Source organism: Lactuca virosa, chromosome 5, assembly GCF_052849685.1.
Source record: "Lactuca virosa cultivar CGN04683 chromosome 5, Lactuca_virosa_CGN04683_v6, whole genome shotgun sequence".
NCBI classification, from domain to species: domain Eukaryota; kingdom Viridiplantae; phylum Streptophyta; class Magnoliopsida; order Asterales; family Asteraceae; genus Lactuca; species Lactuca virosa.
In genome coordinates this window covers 189181781-189204681 of record NC_136430.1, presented here as the reverse complement: position 1 = coordinate 189204681, position 22901 = coordinate 189181781, and positions in this window count along the sequence as shown.

Below are 22901 nucleotides of genomic sequence, written 5' to 3'. Positions count from 1 at the left end.
TTTTCCAAATTTTGTGGTGATTTGTGGTTTCCATTTGAGGCATCCACACTATTGGTGCTAGGCTCTCAAACTCCAAGCAATCAACCACCACTAAAAGGTATGTCAATCTACTAGTAATTTTATGATTCAAGTTCCCCATGCCATGATAGTTAGGATGTAAACCTTGGAAATTCTTATTTGCATGTATTTTAGAGAAAACATAGATCCAAGGTTTATAGGGTTGCATGTACACCATAGGAGTGTTAGAATGCTCAAAACCCAACAGTGGTATCAAAGCCTAGGCTTGTTTTCTTGAATAATTGATGGAAACTGTTGAAAAAAATCGAAAAATCATGATGTCTGGACAGTGGACTCGCCGAGTCCATGGGGGTACTCGACGAGTCCAAGCATATCTTCATCCTATTCGTCGAGTAGGTTCATGCACTCGACGAGTAGGAGGCCCTGAGTGCAGATTTTCGAGTTTTTCAGATGGAATTGGACTAGAATCATTACACTAAACTGTTTTGGACTTATAAAACCTTTTTTTTGATATTGTAATGATTATGCTAATCCAATTTCAAAGGCTATTATTAAATTTTCAAGTTTTGTATGTGTTCATATGATTCTTAAAATTGTTGATATGGATGTTCATGAACTTATGAGTTTTGTTAGATCATCAGAATTATTTGCAAATTGTTTGTTAGTTAATTCTTGATCTTGATGTGTTTTAATGGAATCCATAATTTGTCCTCAAGTTATGGATTACCAAAAGTTTTTCTTTTAAAGCCCATTAAAAACCATAGGTTACACAAGTTAAAGAGTCTTTTTCATCATAAATAGTTTTATGGACTCCATAACGTGTCCTCAAGTTATGGATGTCCAAGAGTCTCTTCATTAAAAGTTTTTTTTAACCTTAATTAAACTCATAAGTTATGAAAATCCAAAAGTTCTTGAATTGTTCAAAACTTTCCCTCAAGTTTTGGAATTTGTAAAATCTCACACACACTTTAGTTCCAACCCTTAAGGTTTTAAAAGTTAAAATTCAACCCTTATACTTTATAGTATTATAAGTTAATAATATATATACGTATAAGAGCAAGTCAGTCTTACCGTTAGTAGGCCTCATTCACGAAGTCGGTCTATAAGGGGGGTATAAGGTTGTTGCCTATAAAATTGCAGCTTAATGGGTATCCACTCTCACCCACCGCTTCCTTGACTGATGGAGGGTTGTTAGCCGAACGGGTAGGACAAGGAATATAATTCTCATTAAAAGTATAATGATGAATATAAAGTAACTAAACCTTTTATAAATCCCAATCATAGTTACTTTAGGAAAATGTGAATTTGGTGCTAACCCATGAAATTTACACTTTGTACCTTACCAAGTCGTTGGTGGAGTGTGTGTGGTTAACCGGCACACTAACTTGGACTAGTAAGGATGGCAAAGGGTGACTTAATGTTTATCATAGATCGGTGGAGCGCGTATGGTTAACCGGAACATTGATTAGGTGATAATATTAAGGGTACCAAGTGAATTTGCATGGTTATTCGCACCTTGTTTTGTGATCCTTGGCATCCCAGTCACAAAATATGAAGGGCACAATCGAGATTGAAACATGCCATTGAAAAAGTTCAATGAATCTCAAAAGATCTAGGAATTTCAAATCCAATTAAAACCTAATATTTTATTTCGTTTTTCATGGTGGAAATTGGTGAATCGTCATTCACCTACCTTCGAATATTCTATAGCTTGGATTACGGCATCCCTCTTCCAAGTTATAAAATATTGTGTTGGGTCCTAGCCTTAATATTTCGTATTGGGTTTTATATTAAGGATTTTAAATACTAACTTGAATCTCTCCCATTGTAGATGTCTGGTTCAGAGAAGTATGATCTTCCCAAATCTCTTGGAACAAACTTTCCTCTTGAAGATGATGTCCCACAACATCATGCTTCACTTCTTCCACCTCCTCCAATTATTCTCCCCGACTCACAAGCTCGAAGACTTGAAAAGTTCAAACACACTCAAGTCATATTGGATAGTAAACACAAGGATGTAAAGCCAGTGTGTGCATATGTCTTGGAGATGAAGACACACATTGACAGGCAAATGATGATAGGTGTCGGGTTCCCAATAAAGTTGGCTATTCACTGGGTTCTTCAGTCACTTCCTGAGTCATATAGTGAGTTTGTTAAAAACTACTATGTGACAGATCTCGACATGAACCTAATAGATCTTACCTATTTGCTAATTGCTGCTAAATCAGCAATGATTTGGCGCAATGGTCAAGCAATTTTGATTGGAAGGTCTGCCTCCGAAGCAGACATGGACATCCCAGAAATGATTCCTTCTCCTAAAGGGAAGGAATTGGCCATGGTAAAAAGTGATGATCATAAGAGAAAGGCCATTTATGAGACTGCTCTATGTGCTGGCTCAGATGAGCCTCTGTGTTTCTATTGCCAAGGAAAGGGACATTGGAATTGAAGCTGCCCTGGCTACCTGAGATATTTAGTCAGATTGTATGGATCTGCTTTAGGTAAGTCCACTATCTAACTCTGTTAAGTTCCTAATTGTTGATTCTTAATACATGATGTGACTGGGCTGCATTTTAAAGTTTTGTAGGATCAAGAAAAGGGAAGGAAGCTTAAAAGGAGAGTATGCTGAATCTGATCGCGAAGATGGATTTCATTCGCATGGTTCGAAGATCAGATTCTTGAGCTACTACTTAGGAGTTATGATAGATTGCTAGGAAATATGTAATAGCATAGTTTCCATTTAAAGTTGCATTGTAAGGAAAAAGTTTTTTCCGCATTTTATAAATAAATAAAATTTTGTTTTACTTTATTTTATATCTCCTTGCAATGGAATTTATGGAAAGTTAATGTTTGTATGTTTCTAGCAATAATGAATTTGATTCTTTCATCTGTGGTAGTGTCTAAATTTACCAAATGAGGAAAGAATCTCATCACCCAAGTTCCAGTTGGACCGAAACTTGGAATCATGCAGATTGTATTGCGTGATGAATGAGAATTTTCATTTTTGGAAAGTTAAGACTAATTCCCTGACCACATGTTTATGTGAGTCAGGTGAAAGACTAAAGGATCGGGTACACTAGGTGTGTGCAGGTCAAAGTCAACCACAAAGATCGATAAGACTATTCGTCATGATTTACTAAAGTTTAGTAAATATGGTTGTACCTACAAGTTTAAGTACAATTTTGAAACATTGGAAAAGTTTCAATGTATGGCAGGGCGAATGGGAAGAATCAAATTAGGCAGAAAGATAAAAGTTTCTCAAATCTGAAAAGATGGGAGAGTACTTTAGTATCATGTTTTATGATCATCTTAATGATTATGGAACCATATCACAATTTGATTCTCTAAGGACATCTTAGTGCATTTGTATGGCTAAGAAGAGGATTCATGAATTGTTGAAATGGTTAAAATCAAGAAGATGAATCATACACCATTCCAAAACAATTCTTGGAGTTATACTCCAAGATGGTAACCTTGAGTGACATAAATAAAGGTTTAAAACACTTATCAAATGTAGAGTAAAATGTTTTCTACTCTTGAACATTTGAAATTGGTAAGTTGTGCTGTCTTGGATAAAACAAAGACCAACTAAGACCAATTGTGTGAAGTGTTTATCTTGATAAGAATCTGCACTGACTCTTGAATATTTGTTTGGTTATCAAGGAATGGTTCTTGACAAGAGAAAAGTATATGTCAAGAGGACAATGGGAGTCTTAAAGGTCTTGAAAGTTTTAAGAACTAATCAAGGATAAAACCTATTGTTTATCGCTAGCACACGACTTGAGGTTTGTAACCTATTGTGTTGACGTAATTCTTGTTTCTGTGCCTATTCCGGTAAATTTGACTATGGATGTGAGTTCTGTGAATTCTCAATTGTGTGCATAAAAACTTGGAAGCAATGGTGGGCCCTTGTGCTACCAAAAGGCAAGAAATCAAGATTGAACAAGTTCAATTCATATGAGTTTGAGTTTGTCACTAACCTTGTCTTGTGATTATGGTTTTGACAAATTCACATGGATAGGAACACATATACCATAAAATCTAAGTGTCATAAGGTTTCTTTCCGATTCATGAAAATCATGGTGAGGAAACGCTTTCACTAAGTAGATTTTAAGTAGATAGCAATTGTGAAATTTGCATTCTCAAAGTCATTAGTGGAGTGTGTGTGGTTAACTGGCACACTAACATGGACTTGTGAGAAATGGAAAAAAGGTCTAAACATTATGATTACGGAATCCCTGTTCATAATTGTTTAGACATACATGTGAGCTATCTAAGGAAAGATGAATGAGTTTGAGAAGCTTAGATAAAGTTTTGTAGAAGCATCTCGTATCCGAAGTCTGAACTTTGGTGATAAAAGTCAATAAAGTATTGATTTCTAGAAGTCAATTTCTGAGTACATGTCAAAGCTAGTGGGAGCATAATTTTTATGCTAAATAATTATTATGCCAGTGGGAGCATAATCAATTATGATATGTATTGTTAATTATAGAAAACAAAAGTTTCGCTTAGAAAAGGTTGTTTTGCTATAATTAAGGGAGAGGAGATTATACTTCATTTCAATCCTAAAAGTTTAGATTGAGATTTCAATCATCTTTAGTCAATGATATATATATATATATATATATATATATATATATATATATATATATATATATATATATATGAATTTTATGTTGGAATGGTTCAACATAAGGGAATTCTATATATATTGTGTTCTCAAATTTCGATTATGATTACGACATCCCTCTTCATAGTCGATTTTTGAAAACATGGGAAATAAAAAAATATTGTAGCAAAAGACTGATCTAGCATCATGTCTTTATGTGAGACATCATGAATTGTGTCCTATATTCTTCGGGTATAGGATCGATCACATGTGCTATAATATTTATCCGTTATAAATTTTCAACATGCCTAGAGCATTAAGAGGGAAAAGGAATAGAACCGGATATGACTGAAATGATTAAGAAATTGTCGAGGATAATCTGAGGTTTACCTAAGATTGGTTTCTCATGGACAGTTGGAAGTATGGTGTTAAATTTTGGAAAGGAACCATATTGACATATTCTTAAAAGAGGTAGCTCTTATTCAGAAGTGATAGTCAAAATGGGAATATGGAAATGTTTTCCATATTGGGAGTTGGATTTTAAGAATCTATGAGAAAGTTAGAAACTTTTATGCAAGAAGGATATTCAAAGGAATGTACTTTGAATGTGAGACTTCGTTTCCATGGAATTGATCTCCATTGGAATACTTTGTAATGTCTATTGTCAGGTCTTTGTGATTTTTGTGCATAGTCATTGCAAGAGGATCAATGCATATGAGTTTAAAATCTAACAACTTATAGTAAATGACAAGAATTTGATATTCTTACATTTACGGTAAGGATTTGGGATTGTGAAATGAGCATCGTTGGAATCATGTTCAGTTGATCTACTTCACAAAGTAAGGATCATAAAGAAACATAGTTTGCATACTTGGAGTATGGCATGACTATTGTTTAGAAAACATGGTGTACATGCTTGGAGCATGGGACAACTATTGTTTTAATTCAAATGTTAAGTTGATAAATCGAAACAGAATAATGTGTAATCAATATGGTGATGAATAAAATGTGTTTTATTTATACTCATAAGTGCTGAGACCATATTGGATTCAATTATTCTTGTGTCTCACTTTGCATGTTTTGAATTCCATAATAACTAGGTTATTCTTTCTGAATGACTAAGTTATTCAAACTTCCACAGTCGGTCATACGTCAGAAGTAGGTATGAATTAAGTCTGTCATGAATTGGGCTTGTAGATGACTAAAGGTGTTTAGCCATAGCAATGGTTGCTACAACATTCATGAGTGCTCATAAGTTCTGAGTATTGGAATAAACCCACGCTCACTTGCATCTCTTCATGGAATTTATCTCGAGTGATCGTGAGACGGTAATATCATATAAGTCTTCAAACCTAGAGATATGAGTTGTTACCTATGTGTTGGTTGTACATTGATTGCACGAAAACGCATCAGTAACTTGATGTTATAAGACATGCCTTTGTGTATAATTCAACAAGTATTAGAATAAGCATATGAGTCGAAGTTTATCTATTCCTTTTAGTCCTTGGAGGATTAGAAGCGATATCTGGGCCCCTCGATGATTTTGTTTTGACCTATGTACAGGGCCCGGTCAGAACCTAATTGATGTGTTCAATTTAGTTCTATGTCAAACAAATCGGAAATCGGGAAACAAACTGCTGGACAATAAGTACAACGTTGTTCCATGTATTTGTCTGGATGATATCTTGAGAACAAAGGATTATATGATCACTTATCTAAAATGACACTTCATAGTTCAACAGAGTTTTGAGAGCTACGATTGCCAGTTGGTTCCTGAAGTCATATCTGCAAATATCGTTATTAGACTTATCCAAGTGGGAGACTGTTGGATAAGCTGTCTAAGTCCATAACAATATTTGAGATGCACTTGACTCGACCCGACATGGTCCATTTGGGTTGCACTTCACCCGAACAATTTGTATGGATAATCTTTTGATAATAGTATGTTTATGATTTATTAATATATTATAAGGTACAATATATTAATATGAAATCGTATTATTGAATTAGTATTGATCTTAAATTAATCGAGAATTAATTTAGTGATAAAAAAAGGTGACTAATTAATATGGGCTCTTGTATTTATATAGTGTGGGCTAATGCTTATTTAATATGGGATAGGCTTGCATGGGAGTCTATGGATGGTCCATGGAGCTTTTAACCCATGGATCCTTGTAAAGGAAGAGTCATGGGTATTAGGGTTTATATGGATGTAACCCTAATCCTCCACACTATATAAAGGAGTCTTTGGCACTTGATTTGGCACTAGTTGTGTGTGAACAAGGGTGGTGGCCGATTTCAAGAGTGTGTATTATTCTCTCAAGAGTTTTTCCAAAGTTTGTGGTGATTTGTGATTTCCATTTGAGGCATCCACACTATTGGTGCTAGGCTCTAAAACTCCAAGCAATCAACCACCACTAAAAGGTATGTCATTCTACTAGTAATTTTATGATTCAAGTTGCCCATGCCATGCTAGTTAGAATGTAAACCTTGGAAATTCTTATTTGCATGTATTTTATAGAAAACATAGATCCAAGGTTTATATGGTTGCATGTACACCATAGGAATGTTAGAATGCTCAAAACCCAACATATGGTTTATGGGTCATTAACACTATTTTACCATTTTGGGGTGAAAAAATAATTATTTAAAGGTATAATTATTCTACACTATGTAATTACTATGGAAAGGTAATATTTCCACTTACAAAAGGGTTTTCATTACACTATACGTAAATGCGTAGAATCAATTTTGTGAGACAAATTCTTCATCGTATCTACCAGAGTACCTACAAAAGTCTTGTATTATAACCATAACCTCCCGTAAGAGAGCGTGATACTTGTGTATAGATCTATACGAGACTGACAATGCCACACCTAAGTTGCTTACAACAGCTAGACGGACAGGTCTGGGGTGACAAATATCATAACATTCCGATGCCTGAAGAACTTCGTAACATGCCATCTATGTCTTTAGCACAGTTATAATAACTCACATGGGGAATCAATGCTACATTTATTTTACGGGGAAACATACATTCAAATGGTTTTATATAAGATTAAAACTACGTATTACTATTTTAAGTATGGAAATACTTGTACATTTCGGTCTTAGGGTTCAAAGACTACACTCAGTTCTAAGAAAATATTAGATTTTCTAGAAATGGACACTACCATTTTACAAGGAAAGACGTACAATTCTTCATACAAACTCTTATGAGCTCACCAACTTAATTGTTGACACTTTTTCAAACTACTTGTATTCTTAGGAAACTAGTAAAACAGGTAACTTCAAGCTTTTGAGGATGGGACGCTAAGGCGTCAGACAAACCTTTTTATCATCATATTGTAATTGATTTTGAAACATGTAACTCTTACAACAATGTAACTTTTTCAATTATATTTATGATGATTATGTTTGCTTTGATCACTATTATTCATTATGTTATGATACAATACATGAAATTCATCCACCCCCGGATGTTTCCGCTATCCCGGTTTGGGGGTGTGGCAGTTTTAACCGAAGCGACTGAAGTGGAGGGACGAAAAGGCGCTCATTGAAGTAAATTAACCCGTCATGAACTTGATATCCGGAACAGTTGTTCGGAGTGGAGGAAACTCTTTTCATCCATTTTTCCTTAAGAAGTGGTAGTGTAGTAGTCTCGGAGGTCTTGTAACCATGGTGAAGTGGGAAAGGATATTGCCATTAAGTAGTCATTTTCTTGTCTGCTTAATGCATCTACCACACGATTGTCTTTCCATGGTTTGGAAAACACTTCAAAATCGTACCCAAGTAGTTTGGCTGCCCAATTAGGTTGTTCTGGAGTTTGAATTGTTTGGTTTTCAGCATTCTAACACTCCTATGGTGTACATGCAACCCTAGATGCTTTGGATCTATGTTTTCTCTAATATACATGCAAACTTTGATATTCCAAGGAATCATCCTAACTAGCATACAATGGAGTATCTTTACCACAAAATTCTAGGGTTTGATGACATACCTCTTGTTGTAGCTTGCTATCCTTGATGTATTTGGCCTTTAAGAACTTAGAACCAATAGTGTGAATGCCTCAAATGGAATCACAACACACCTAGGACAAAAGATAACGTCAGAGAGAATAGCTTGCTCTAGAAATCGGCTCCATGACTCTTCCAAAGATCACTAGTGTCAATTTCACCAACCAAGGGGATTCTTATATAGTATGGCACAATTAGGGTTACACCATGCAAAGCCTAATGTGCATGACTTTCCACATTCCTTAGGCTCCATGGGTTTTAACCTCATGGGTTTAGTTCAACATAAAGAACTATGGATCATAAGCCCACTTTATAAGAATGAATGATTTACACAATCAATCCCCATATATTTAGTTAGTCTCTTTTGATAACTAAATTAATTCTAAATTACTTTTTGATCAATACTAATTAAAGAATATGATTTCATATTAATATATTAGAACTTATAATATATTAATAAATCATAAATAACCTCTTCTCAAAAGTCCATCCTATGAAATTGTCGTGATGATATGCAACCCAAATGGACCATGCTACTCTCGGGTCAAGTACATACCAATTATAGTTATGGGCTTAGACACCTAATCCAACAGTCTCCCACTTGGATAAGTCTAATAACTATTATTGCAAGTACGACTCCAAAATCCCGACTAGCAATCGTAGCTCTTAAAAGTCGTTGTCGAACTCTGATCCAGTCAATGACACGTCCATTAGATAAGGGATCATATATTCCTCCATTCTACAAGATATCATATGGACTGAGACATGGATTATAATCATTCTCTCTGTCCATATGTTGTTTCCCGATTTCCGATTTATGACGACTGACTAATTGTACAAATCCAATCAGTCCAGGCTCTGCCGAGCGCTTAGTGTTGTCATCACTAAATCATCGAGGGGACACATATATCGCTTTTATCCCCCTAAGGGTAAAAGGAATGGATAAACTTTGACTCAAATGGTCGCTTGCACTTACTCATCAAGTCACACACAACCATATGTTTTATAACACCAAGTTACTGGTGCGTTTACATACATAAATGTGCAACCAACTTGCTACTACAACTCACATGTCTCCGTTTCAATAATATAAGATATTATCGTCTCACAATCACTCGTGATAAAATCCATGAAGTGATTCGGATGAGCGTGGGTTGAATACAATACTCGAATCCTATTCCAGGAGTACTCATGAACACTGCAGCTATGTCCAAAAGACCTTGACAAACTACAGACCCATTCATGACAGTCTTTCCTCAATACTTACTTCCAAACTATGATCGACTGTGGATGGTTTGAATAACCTATTCAGGAAGTCAAAACATGCAAAGTGAAGCACAATAAAATAGTAATCCTATATGGCCCAAAACGTTTGAGTCATATTGATTACTCATTATTCACTGTATAATGTTTCAAATAATCAACTTAATACTTGAATTAAAACAATAGTTATTCCATGCTCCAAGCATGCACATGTTTGTCTATGGTCCTTACTTTGTGAAATAGATCAATTGAACACATCCAAAATTTAAAATATACTTCCAACTGTTCATGAGAAACCAATCTTTGGTAAACCTAAGATTGCCCTCGACAATTGCTTAACCATTTTAGTCATATCCTGTTCTAGACCATTTCCCCTCTTAATGCCCTAGGCATTTGGAAAATTAGAACGGATGAATATTATAGCACATGTAATCAATCCTATACCGAAGCATATATGACAACGTTTCATGATGTCTTACATAAAGACATGATACTTGACCAGTATTTTGCTATAATATTTCTATTTTCCATGTTCTCATCATTCGAATTATGAAAAGGGATGCTGTAATCATAGTCGAATTTTGAGAACGCAATTAACACGTCTATATATAGAATTTCCTTATCTTGAACCATTCCAACATAACATTCATATATATATTTGACTAAATCTGATTAAAATCTCAATCTAAGCTTTTAGATTTGGAATGGAGTATGAATTCCTCTCCCTTAATTATAGTAAAACAACTTTTCAAACCCTGCAACTTGCAAATTGAAACTTTTGTTTTCTATAATTAACATTGCTAACTTGCAACATTCATCGTAATTGATTATGCTCCCACTAGCATAATAATCATTACTTTTACTAGCATAACATTTATGCTCCCACTAGCTTTGACATGTACCTAGAAATCAGCTGGACTTCTAGAAATCAATACTTATTGACTTTCATTACCAAAGTTTAGATTTCTGATACGAGATGCTTTGATAAGACTTTATCTAGGCTTCTCAAACTCATACACCTTTCGTTAGATAGCTCACATGTGTTTCTAAACAATTTAAGAACTTACAATAATAATTCTCAAATGTTTAGACTTTTTTCTATTCCTCACAATTTGAATTATGAAAAGGTATGCCGTAATCATAATCAAATTTGAGAATGCAAATATCATAATTGCTATCTTCATAAAATCTTCTTAGTGAAAGCGTTTCCTCAAAATCATTTTCATGAATTGGAGAGAAACCTTATGAAACATAGATTTTATGGTGTATGTGTTCCTATCCATGTGAAATTTTCAAAACCATAATCACAAGACATGGTTAGTGATAAATCCAAACTTATATGGATCGAAATTGTTCAATCTTAATTTCTTGCCACTCGGCAGCACAAGGGCCTACCATTGCTTCCTAGTGGTTATGCAAACAGCTGAGAACAAATAGAACTCACATGCATAGTCAACTTTATTGGAATGGACACAGAAACAAGAATATGTCAACACGATAGGTTACAAACCTCAAGTCGTGTGCTAGTGTTTGACAATAGGTTTATTCTTGATTAGTTCTTGAAACTTGTCAAGATCTTTAAGACTCCTACTGACCTCTTGACATATAAGATTCTCTGTCAAGAACCATTCCTTGACAAAACAAATATTCAAAAGTTAGTGCGGATTCTTATCAAGATAAACACTTCACACAATTGGTCTTAGTTGGTCTTTGTCCTTACCAAGACATCACAACTTACCAATTTGAAATGTACAAGAGTAAAAACATTTAACTCTACATTTGATGAGTGTTATAAACCTTTCCTAAGATTATGTCACTCAAGGCACAATCTTGGAATATTACTCTAAGACTTGTTTTGGAACGAAGTATGACTCATCTTCTTGATTTAACCATTTCAACAATTTGCGATTCCTCTTCTTAGCCATACAAATGTACTAAGATATTCTTAGAGGATTAATTGCGACATGGTTTTCATAATCATTAAGATGATCATAAAACACGATACTCAAGTACTCTCCTATCTTTTCAGATTGGAGAAACTTTTATCTTTCTGCCCAATTTGATTCTTCTCATTCGTTCTGCCATACATTGAAACTTTTCCAATGTTTCAGAATTATACTTAAACTTGTAAGGATAACCATATTTACTAAACTTTAGTAAATCATGAAAAATAGTCTTATCGTTCTTTGTGGTGGACCTGACCAGCACACACCTAGTGTACCTGATCCCCTAGTCCTTCACTTGACTCACATAAACATGTGAACAAAGAATTAGTCTTAATTTCCCAAAGATGAAGGTTCTCATTCATCACACAATACAAGTTGCATGATTCCAAGTTTCTATCCAACATAAACTTGGGTGATAAGAATCTTTCCTTATTTGGGAAATTCTCGACATTACCATAAACGAAAGAATCAAATCCATTTTCCTAATATTGCTATCAATGGAATCATATAAACAACAATTTTTCACAAAACCATTGTAAGGAAATTTTAAAAATAAGATAAATTTCAAAATTTTATTTATTTATAAAAATTGCGGAAAACTTATCCTTACAATGCAAATACAAGTGAAAATATGTTGTTATCTATTCCTAAGAAATCTATCATAACTCTTAAGCAACAACTCACAAATCTGATCATCGAACCATGCGATCGAAATCCATCTCTTCATGATCAGACTTAGCATACTCTTCCTTTAAGCTTCCTTTCATTTCTTTGATTCTTCAAAACATCAAAATGTAATTACATTACATCATCTATTAAGAATCTCCAAATAGGAACTTAATAGAGTTAGACAATGGATTTTACATATCGTAGAGTCAAAAGTTTTGACCTCACCTTCCTTGGATCTTTCAGGTAAATATGGCAGCTTCGCAACCAATACCCTTTCTCTTGGCAATAGAATCATACAGACTTTTTGGAATGGTACACGGGACTATCTCAGACTTAGCCTTTCTCTTTATCATTTGGTCAAATGACTTGACCATGGCTGATCCCTTTCCATTGGGAAGAGAAAGCTTTTCTGGACTTCCAATGTTACCATTCTCAATGTCCATGGAAGTTTGGGAAGTAGATCTTCCAATCAAATTTTCTTTACCAGTGCACCAAACCATTTCTGATTCAGTAGCAACAAGCAAATATGTTAGATCAATAAGGGTCATGTCGTGATTTGCCATATAGTAGTCCTTAAGGGAACCTGCTATATGACTCATGAAGTGATTGAAGAACCCAGTCAACAGACAACTTCCTCGAGACTTCGACACCCAACTCTCCTAGCTTGTCAATATGTAACTTCATCTCCAAGACGTGAGCACATACAGACTTTCCTTCCTGCCAATAGGGCTTTGAGTGACCTTGACCTTGAACTTGTGGGTTAGGGAGAATAATTGTAGGAGGTAGAGGAAGTGAAGTTCCACTACAACACGAAGAAGGGATTAATCTTTCACCTTGATCGCCTTGTGGAAAAATCATCTTTATAAAGGCCTTTTTTTGCAAAAGATTCGGGGAGACCATAGTTGTCCGAACTTAGACATCTACAATGGGAGAAATTCAAGTTTAGTTGATTTTAGTCCTTAATATAACACCCAAATGAAATATTAAGGCTAGGACCCAACACAATATTTTACAATTTGGAAGAGGGATGTCGTAATCCTATTGCAAAATATTTGAAGGTACGTAAATGACGATTTACCAATTTCCACCATGAAAAACGAAATTTATCATTAGGTTTTAAATGGATTGAAACTCCTAGATCCTTTGAGATTCATTGAACAATTCAATGGCATGTTTAAATCTCGATTGTGCCCTTCAAGTTTGTGACTGAGATGTCGAGGATCACATACAAGATGTGAATAACCATGCAAATTAGCTTGGTACACTCAATGTTACAACCACCTAATCAATGTGCCGGTTAACCACACACGCTCCATTGATCTATGATTAACATCAACCTACCCTTTTCCACGCACTGTCAGTCCCAGATTAGTGTGCTGGTTAACCACAGACGCTCCACTAACGACTTAACAAGGTGAAAAGTGAAATTTCATGGGTTAGCACCAAATTCACATTTTCATAAGTAACTAAGATTGGGAATTTATAAGTGTTTAGTTAGTTAGTATTTCATTATACTTTTAATGAGAATTTAAATGTCTTATCAAACCCGTTCGGCTAACGACCCTCCATCAGTCAAGGAAGCGGTGGGTGAGAGTGGACACCCATTAAACTGCCGTTTTATAGGCAGTAACCTTATACCCCCCTTATAGACCCGCTTCGTAAATGAGGCCTACTAACGGTAAGACTGACTTTACTCTTATACATATATATAAATATTAAACCTATAATATTATCATAGTATAACGGTTGAATTTTAAACCTTTAAAATTCTAGGGTTTGGAACTAAAGTATTCAAGGTGAAACTTTACAAATTCCAAAACTTGAGGGAAAATTTTGAAACTTGTCAAAAATTTTCAAATTCATAACTTATGAGTTTAATATAGATTTTAATGAAAGGACTCTTGAAAATCCATAACTTGAGGACAAATTATGGAGTTCATAAAACCATTTATGGGAAAAAGACTCTTCAAGTTCATAACCTATGATTTTAATGATCTCTTTAAATGAAAAACTTTTCATTTTCCATAACATGAGGACAAGTTATGGAATTAATCAAAACATTTAGATCAACTATTGTAACTTACAAAAATCAAACAATTTTGTCTATGATCTAAATTAAACTCATAAGAAGAAGACAATTCATATCAAACAAATTTCATGTAATTAGCCTAACCATATAAACTAATAAAAAACATGAAACTTTGACAATTATCTTTTGAATTGGATAAGCATGATCATTACCACATAAAAAACAGGTTTATAAGTTCAAAAAAGGTTTAGGGTAATGATCCTAGTCCAATTCCTACTTTAAAGTGTTCCAAGTTTGTGGTGATTTGTGATTTCCATTTGAGACATTCACATTATTGGTGCTAGGCTCTCAAACTCCTAAGGAATCAACTCACTACTAAAGGTATGTAATTCTCCTAGTATCTTTTATGTTTAAAAGTACCCCATGCCATGCTAGATAGGTTATGGACCTTGGAAAATTATTTTGTATGTATTTTAGTCAAACATAGATCCAAGGTTTCTAGGGTTGCATGAACAACTTAGGAGTGTTAGTATGCTCAAAACCCAACAATGGTATCAGAGCCTAGGCTTGTTTGTTTGATACTTGATGCAAAATAGCTGAAAAAGTCGAATTTTTTGCTGTCTGCACAGGGACTCGCCGAGTCCATGGAAGGACTCGACGAGTCCAAGCACAAATTCATCCTACTCGTCGAGTAGGTTATTGCACTCGACGAGTAGGAGGCTCTGACTGCAGTTTTTCGACTTTTGCTGCTGGAAATGGACTAGAAACATTACCCTAAACTGTTTTGATGTTTTAAAACCTGTTTTAGATGGTGTAATGTTTATGCTAATCCATTTACAATGGCCACTATCAAAATTACATGTTTATATATGTTCATATGTTCTTGAAATTTTGATATGATGTTCATGTTCTTATGAATTATTGTTAGATCATAGGAATTATTTGCTAAATTTTTTATTAATTAATTCTTGATCATTTATGTGTTTTAATGGAGTCCATAATTTGTCCTCAAGTTATGGATTTCCAAAGGTCACTTTCTTTTATGCACATTTAAAACACATAAGTTACATGAAAATGAAGAGTCTTCATTTTTATGAACATTTAATTCATAAGTTATGAAATGAAAAAGTTTTGAATAGTTTCAAAACTTGTCCTCAAGTTTTGGAATTTGTAAAGTTGCACACACTTTAATAGACTTTAATTCCAACCCTTAGAGTTTTAAAAGTTAAAATTCAACCCTTATACTATTTATAACATTAATGGTTAATAATTATATATATATATATATATATATATATATATATATATATATTATATATATATATATGTATAAGATTAAGTCGTTTTACCGTTAGTAGGACTCATTCACGAAGCCGGTCTATAAGGGGGGTATAAGGTTGTTGCCTATAAAATAGCAGCTTAATGGGTGTCCATTCTCACCCACCGCTTCCTTGATCGGTGGAGGGTCGTTAGCCGAACGGGTAGGACAATGACTTTAAATTCTCATTAAAAGTATAATGATTATTATACAGTAACTAAATGTTTTTTTTTATAAATTCCCAATCTTAGTTACTTTAGGAAAATGTGAAAATGGTGCTAACCCATGAAATTCACACTTTGTACCTTACCAAGTCGTTGGTGGAGCGTGTGTGGTTAACCGGCACACTAACTTGGACTAGTAAGGATCACGAAGGGTAACTTAATGTTTATCATAGATCGGTGGAGCGTGTGTGGTTAACCGGCACATTGATTAGGTGATAATATTAAGGGTACCAAGTGAATTTGCATGGTTATTCACACCTTGTTTTGAGATCCTCGGCATCCCAGTCATAAAACTTGAAGGGCACAATCGAGATTGAAACCTGCCATTGAAAAGTTCAATGAATCTCAAAAGAATCTAGGAATTTCAAAACCAATTAAACCTAATAATTCATTTTTTTTTCATGGTGGAAATTGGTGAATCGTCATTCACCTACCTTAAAATATGTTATAGCTTAGATTACGACATCCCTCTTCTAAGTTATAATATATTGTGTTGGATCCTAGCCTTAATATTACATATGGGTGTCTTATTAAGGATTCGGTATATCTAATCTAAACTTGTTTTCTTATTTTCAGATGTCTTCCAACAACAATGCTTCGGGCTCTAACCCTACTGGATCATTCTCTCTCATGAACATTTGTGGGAGAGTCATCTTCGATGGTTCCCACTTCATGGATTGGATCCGGAACATCAGGATGGTTACTCGTTACGAGGAAAAGGAATTTGTCCTCGATAAGGAGCTAAAGGAGCTTGATGAGTCCACTGCTACTCCTGAGGAGATCGCTGAATACAGGACACATGAGAGATATGCCACCAAAGTGGCATGCATCATGATGGCCACGATGACAGTCGAACTCCAAAAGTCCGATGAGGACTATTACCCTTTTGAGATGCATCAGGATCTGATGGAAAGGTACCATCAGAGTGCTCGTCAAGAGCGGTATGAAATAATCTCCTGCATGATAACAACCCGTATGAAGGATAGTGAACCAATCACGGGCCACATGGAGAAAATGCAAAGGTATGTGGACCGTTTACAGAAACTGAATGTGAACTTACCAAAGGAGTTGGCAATTGATATCATTTTGCACTCCTTACCCTCGTGTTATGATCAATTCCGTATTACATATCACATGAACAAGGAGGAAGCTACTCTCAGTAAGCTTTAAGGACTTCTGAAGACCGCCGAAAGTGGTCTTAAAAGTAAGTCGGTTGCTACTCCTACTCCTACAACTACCCCTGTTTTGGCTATCGGGCAAGGCAAAGGGAAGAAGAGGAAGCACCCTTCGAAGGGTGCCAAGGGAAAGTCTCTTGAAGGCTCCTCATCTGGAACCAAATAAGGTTCTATCACTCCTTCTACCATACCTAAGGATGCTGATTGCTTCTACTATTAGAATAAGGGGCACTGGAAGCGAAACTGCCCTAAGTACTTGCAGGATGTCAAGGATGGGAAAGTGAAACCATCCCATGCAGGTATTTACACTATATTGTCTAATAGCTCACCATATTCTAACTCTTGGGTGCTTGATACAGGATGTGGTATTCACATATGCTCTGATTTGTAGGGCCTAAGAAGAAGTGAGGATGTGGAGCACGGGAAGATAAACCTGATCATGGGGAATAGGAAGGCTTCACCTGTTTCCAAGATTGGAGTTTATACTTTGTTGCTAGATAGTGGGTTAAAGTTAGATTTGAATAAATGTGTTTACTCGTCAGAAATGACGAGGAATATTATTTCCTTTCATGCTTTTTACAAACAAGGTTTTACCTTTTCTTTTGATAATGAAGTTGGTAGTATTAATGCTTTCTTTAATAATGTTCTTTATTTTAAAGCATTACCTTGTGATGGTGTGTATGAAGCTGTCTCGGTTGTAGATAATTTAGGAAATAATGTATTGTGTATTGATTCTTCTACTAGCTTGGATAAAGCTTCTTTGTGGCATTGTCGTATTGGACATGCAAGCAAGAAACACATAGGCCAGCTCCAAAAGGATGGAGTCTTGGAGTCGTTCGACCTTAAGTCGGATGATAGTTTTGAATCTTGTCTACTTGGAAAAATGAAAATCACCCTTCACTGGTACTTGTGCAAGGGGTGAGGGTTTGTTGGACCTTATATGTACTGATGTATGTGGACCATTCAAAACCGCCACAAGGGATGCCAATCGCTATTATGTGACTTTTATTGATGATTTCAGTAGATATGGTTATGTCTACTTAATCAAACATAAGTCAGAAACTTTTTAAAGGTTTAAAGTGTTTAAACAGGAAGTAGAAAATCAATTGGGCAGGAACATTAAGATGCTTCGATCCGATCGAGCTGGTGAGTATCATAGCACTGAGTTCCTCGACTATCTTAAGGAGTGTGGGATTGTGTCACAATTGACACCTCCCAGGACACCACAGCAGAATGGTTTGGCTGAGAGGCGTAATCGAACTTTGTTGGACATGGTTCGCTTTATGATGAGTCGAGCTTCGCTACCAATCTATTTTTGGGGGTATGCCTTAGAGACTGCCGCCCACATCCTTAATCTAGTCCCTACAAAGAAGGTTGCCAAAACACCTCAGGAGATGTGGACTGGGAAAGTTCCCAATTTGGACAACATCAAGATTTAGGGTTGCGAGGCTTTCGTGAGGCACGAGACTCATGATAAGCTCGGACCTCGAAGTGAAAGGTGTATTTTCATCGGCTACCCACAAAAATCCTTTGGTTACCTCTTCTATAGACCCAGTGAGAATGTGGTCTTTGTGGCAAGGAGAGGGTGTTGGATTAATGTCTAAGTCCATAACTATATTTGGTATGTACTTGACCCGACCCGACATGGTCCATTTGGGTTGCACTTCACCGACACAATTTATATGGATAGTCTTTTGAGAATAGTATATTTATGATTAATATTAATATATTATAAGTTGTAATATATTAATATGGAATCATATTATTTAATTAGTATTGATCACGAATTAATTTAGAATTAATTAAGTGATCAAAAGTAACTAATTAAATATGGACTCTTATATATATGGAATGGGCCAAGTTCATTTAGGTTGGGCTAAGCTTTCATGGATAGTCCATGGAGCTTTTAACCCATGGATCCTATGTAAATGAAAGGTCATGGGTATTAGGGCTTACATGGATGTAACCCTAATCCTCCATAATATATAATGGGGTTCTTGGCTCACAAAATTGGCACTAGTGTATGGAGATAAGAGTGGGCCGATTTTAGTGTGTATCCATATTCTCTAAAGGTTTTCCAAGGTGTTTTGGTGATTTGTGATTCCACTTGAGGCTTCCACACTATTGGGGCTAAGCTCTTAAAGCTTGAAGACATCAAGCTACATCAAAAGGTATGTCATCTAAGTAGAACTTTGTAGTATAGGTGCTTCATAATATGCTAGTTAGGATGAAACCTTGGAATATTTAATATTTGCATGTATAATAGAGAAAACATAGATCCAAGGTTTATATGGTTGCATGTACACCATAGGAGTGTTAGAATGCTCAAAACCCATCAGTGGTATCAGAGCGTAGGCTTGTTTTCTTGTTATACTTGCTTAAATTGCTGAAAAATCGAAGATTTGTGCTATCTGGGCAGGGGACTCGACGAGTCCATGAAGGGACTCGACGAGTCCAAGTGCAAACTCATCCAACTCGCCGAGTTGGTTCATGCACTCGACGAGTTGGACCCCCTGACAGCATATCTTCGAGTTTTAAAGCTGGAATTGGTCTAGAATCATTACCTTAAGCTGTTTTGGTCTTATAAAACCTGTTTTTAAAGTGATAATGATTATAGTAAACCAATTTCAAGGTTAAAATCAAAAAAATTTCAAGTTTTATTTATGTTGATGTAATTCTTGAAATTGTTGATATGGATTGTTCACACTTATGAGTTTTGGTAGATCATAGGAATTATTTACATAAGTGTTTGTTAGTTAATTCTTGATCTAAATGTTTTTTAATGGAGTCCATAATTGTTCCTCAAGTTATGGATTACCAAAAGTTTTTTGTGTTACCTTGTTTTATGAGTTATTTTAGATTAATGAAAAATATGTGTTAGTTGTTTTCAATCCAAATTAATCTAAAAGTTGTTCATAAAATGTGTTTTTGTAACTTGTCCTCAAGTTATATGAAAAGTCACATTTATGAATCATAAAACTCATAAAAGTGCCTTAGGTTACAAAAAATGAAGAGTCTTTTCTTATAAATAGTTTTCAATGGCTCCATAACTTGTCCTCAAGTTATGGATGTCCAAGAGTCTCTTCATTAAAAGTTTTAAAGCTTTAATTAAACTCAGAAGTTATGAAAATCCAAGAGTTTTGAATAGTTTCAAAACTTGCCCTCAAGTTTTGGAATTTTTAAAGTTTTCCCATGAATACTTTAGTTCCAAGTTTAGCCCTTAGAGTTTTAAAAGTTAAAATTCAACCCTTATACTTTATAATATTATAAGTTAATAATATTATATATATATATATATATATATATATATATATATATATATATATATATATATATATATATATATATATATATATATGTATAAGAGTAAAGTCGTCTTACCATTAGTAGGCCTCATTCACGAAGCCGGTCTATAAGGGGGTATAAGGTTACTGCCTATAAAATGGCAGTTTAATGGGTGTCCACTCTCACCCACCGCTTCCTTGACCGGTGGAGGGTCGTTAGCCGAACGGGTAGGACAAGGACTATAATTCTCCCTTCATTAAAAGTATTAATGATAAATACTAAGTAACTAAACTCTTATTAATACCCAATCTTAGTTACTTAGGAAAATGTGAATTTGGTGCTAACCCATGAAATTACACTTTGCACTTTCCTTAAGTCAGTTAGTGGAGCGTGTGTGGTTAACCGCCACACTAGCTTGATTTAACAAGGTAGGCAAAGGGTAACTTAATGTTTATCATAGTATCGGTGGAGCGTGTGTGGTTAACCGGCACATCGATTGAGGGGTAAATATTAAGGGTACCAAGTATATTTGCATGGTTATTCACACCTTGTTTTGTGATCCTCGGCATCCCAGTCACAAAACCTGAAGGGCACACTCGAGATTGAAACATGCATTTGAAAAGTTCAATGAATCTAAAAGAATCTAGGAGTTTCAAAACCAATTAAAACCTAATAATACATTTCGTTTATCTTGGTGGAAATTGGTGAATCGTCATTCACCTACCTTCAAATATTTTATAGCTTGGATTACGGCATCCCTCTTCCAAGTTATAAAATAGTTTGCTGGGTCCTAGCCTTAATATTTGATATTGGGTGTTATATTAAGTACTTTAGATCAACTATCTTGAATATCTCCCAAAAAGATGTCTGGTTCAGACAGCTATGATCCTCCCAAATCTCCTGGAACTTCACTTCCTCCACCTCCTCCAATTATTCTCCCTAACCTACAAGGTCAAGGTCACTCAAGCCCTATTGGCAAGCAAGGTCTATGTGTGATCGCATCTTGGAGATGAAGTCACATATTGACAAGCCGGGAGAGTTGGGTGTCAAACTCTTGAGAAAGTTGGTGGTTCAATCACTTTCTAAGTCACATAGTGATTTTCTTTGGGACTACTATGAAACAGACTATGACATGACCCTTAACGATCTTATCTATTTGCTTGGTGCTGCTGAATCAGCAATAATTTGGAGCACTGGGAGAGCAAATTTGATTAGTAGATCAACTTCCCAAACTACCATGGACATTGACAATGGTAACATTGGATATGTAGAAAAGCCTTCTCTTCCCAAGGAAAGGGATTGACCATAGTCAACTAGGTTGACCAAATGGTAAAGAGAAAGGCTAAGTCTGCGATAGTCCCATGTACCATTCCCAAAGAGTCCCTATGTTTCTCTTGCCAAAGGAAGGGGCATTGATTGCGAAGCAACCTATTTACCTGAAAGATCATAAGGTTGATCAAGTGAAGAAGATTGACTCTACTTCAGGTAAAGTCCACTATCTAACTCTATTAATTTTCTATTATGAGATTCTTGTTACATGATGTGACTGGGTCACATGTTGATGTTTTAAGAATCAAAGAAAAGTGAAGAAACTTAAAGGAAGTATATATTGATTCTGATCGCGAAGATGGATCTCGATCGCATGGTTTTGTGATCAGAATTTTGAGCTGTTGCTTAGGAGTTATGATATATTGCTTAGGAATAGATAACAACAAAATTTTTCATGTGCTTTTGCACTGTAAGGATAGTTTTTCCGCAAAGTTTTTAAAATAAAAGAAAAAAAATTGATTTTATTTATTTTAAAATATCCTTACAATGGCATTTGTGAAAAGGAAAAAAATTGTTGCTTGTATGATTCCATTAATAGCAATAGTGGAAATATGAATTTGATTCTTTCATTTGTGGTAGTGTCTAAAATTTTCAAATAAGGAAAGATTCTCATCACCCATGTTTCAGTTGGATAGAAACTTGGAATCATGCAAGTTGTATAGTATGATGAATGAGAACTTTCAAGCATTGGAAAATTAAGACTAATTACTTGTTCACATGGATGTGTGAGTCAAGTAAAGGACTAAGGGATCAAGTACACATTCTTGTGCACTGATCAAGCCCACCACAAATGTAACTTGAGTGACACATCTTAAAGAAGGTTTATTAACACTAGTCAAATGTAAGAGTAAAAGGTTTTCTACTCTTGTACATTTGAATTTGGTAAGTTGTGATGTTTTGGATAAAACAGAGACCAACTTAGGCCAATTGTGTTAAGTGTTTGTCTTGATTAGAATCCACACTATCTCTTGAATATTTGGCAAGAAAGTCTTATAGGTCAAGGAGACAGTGGGAGTCTAAAAG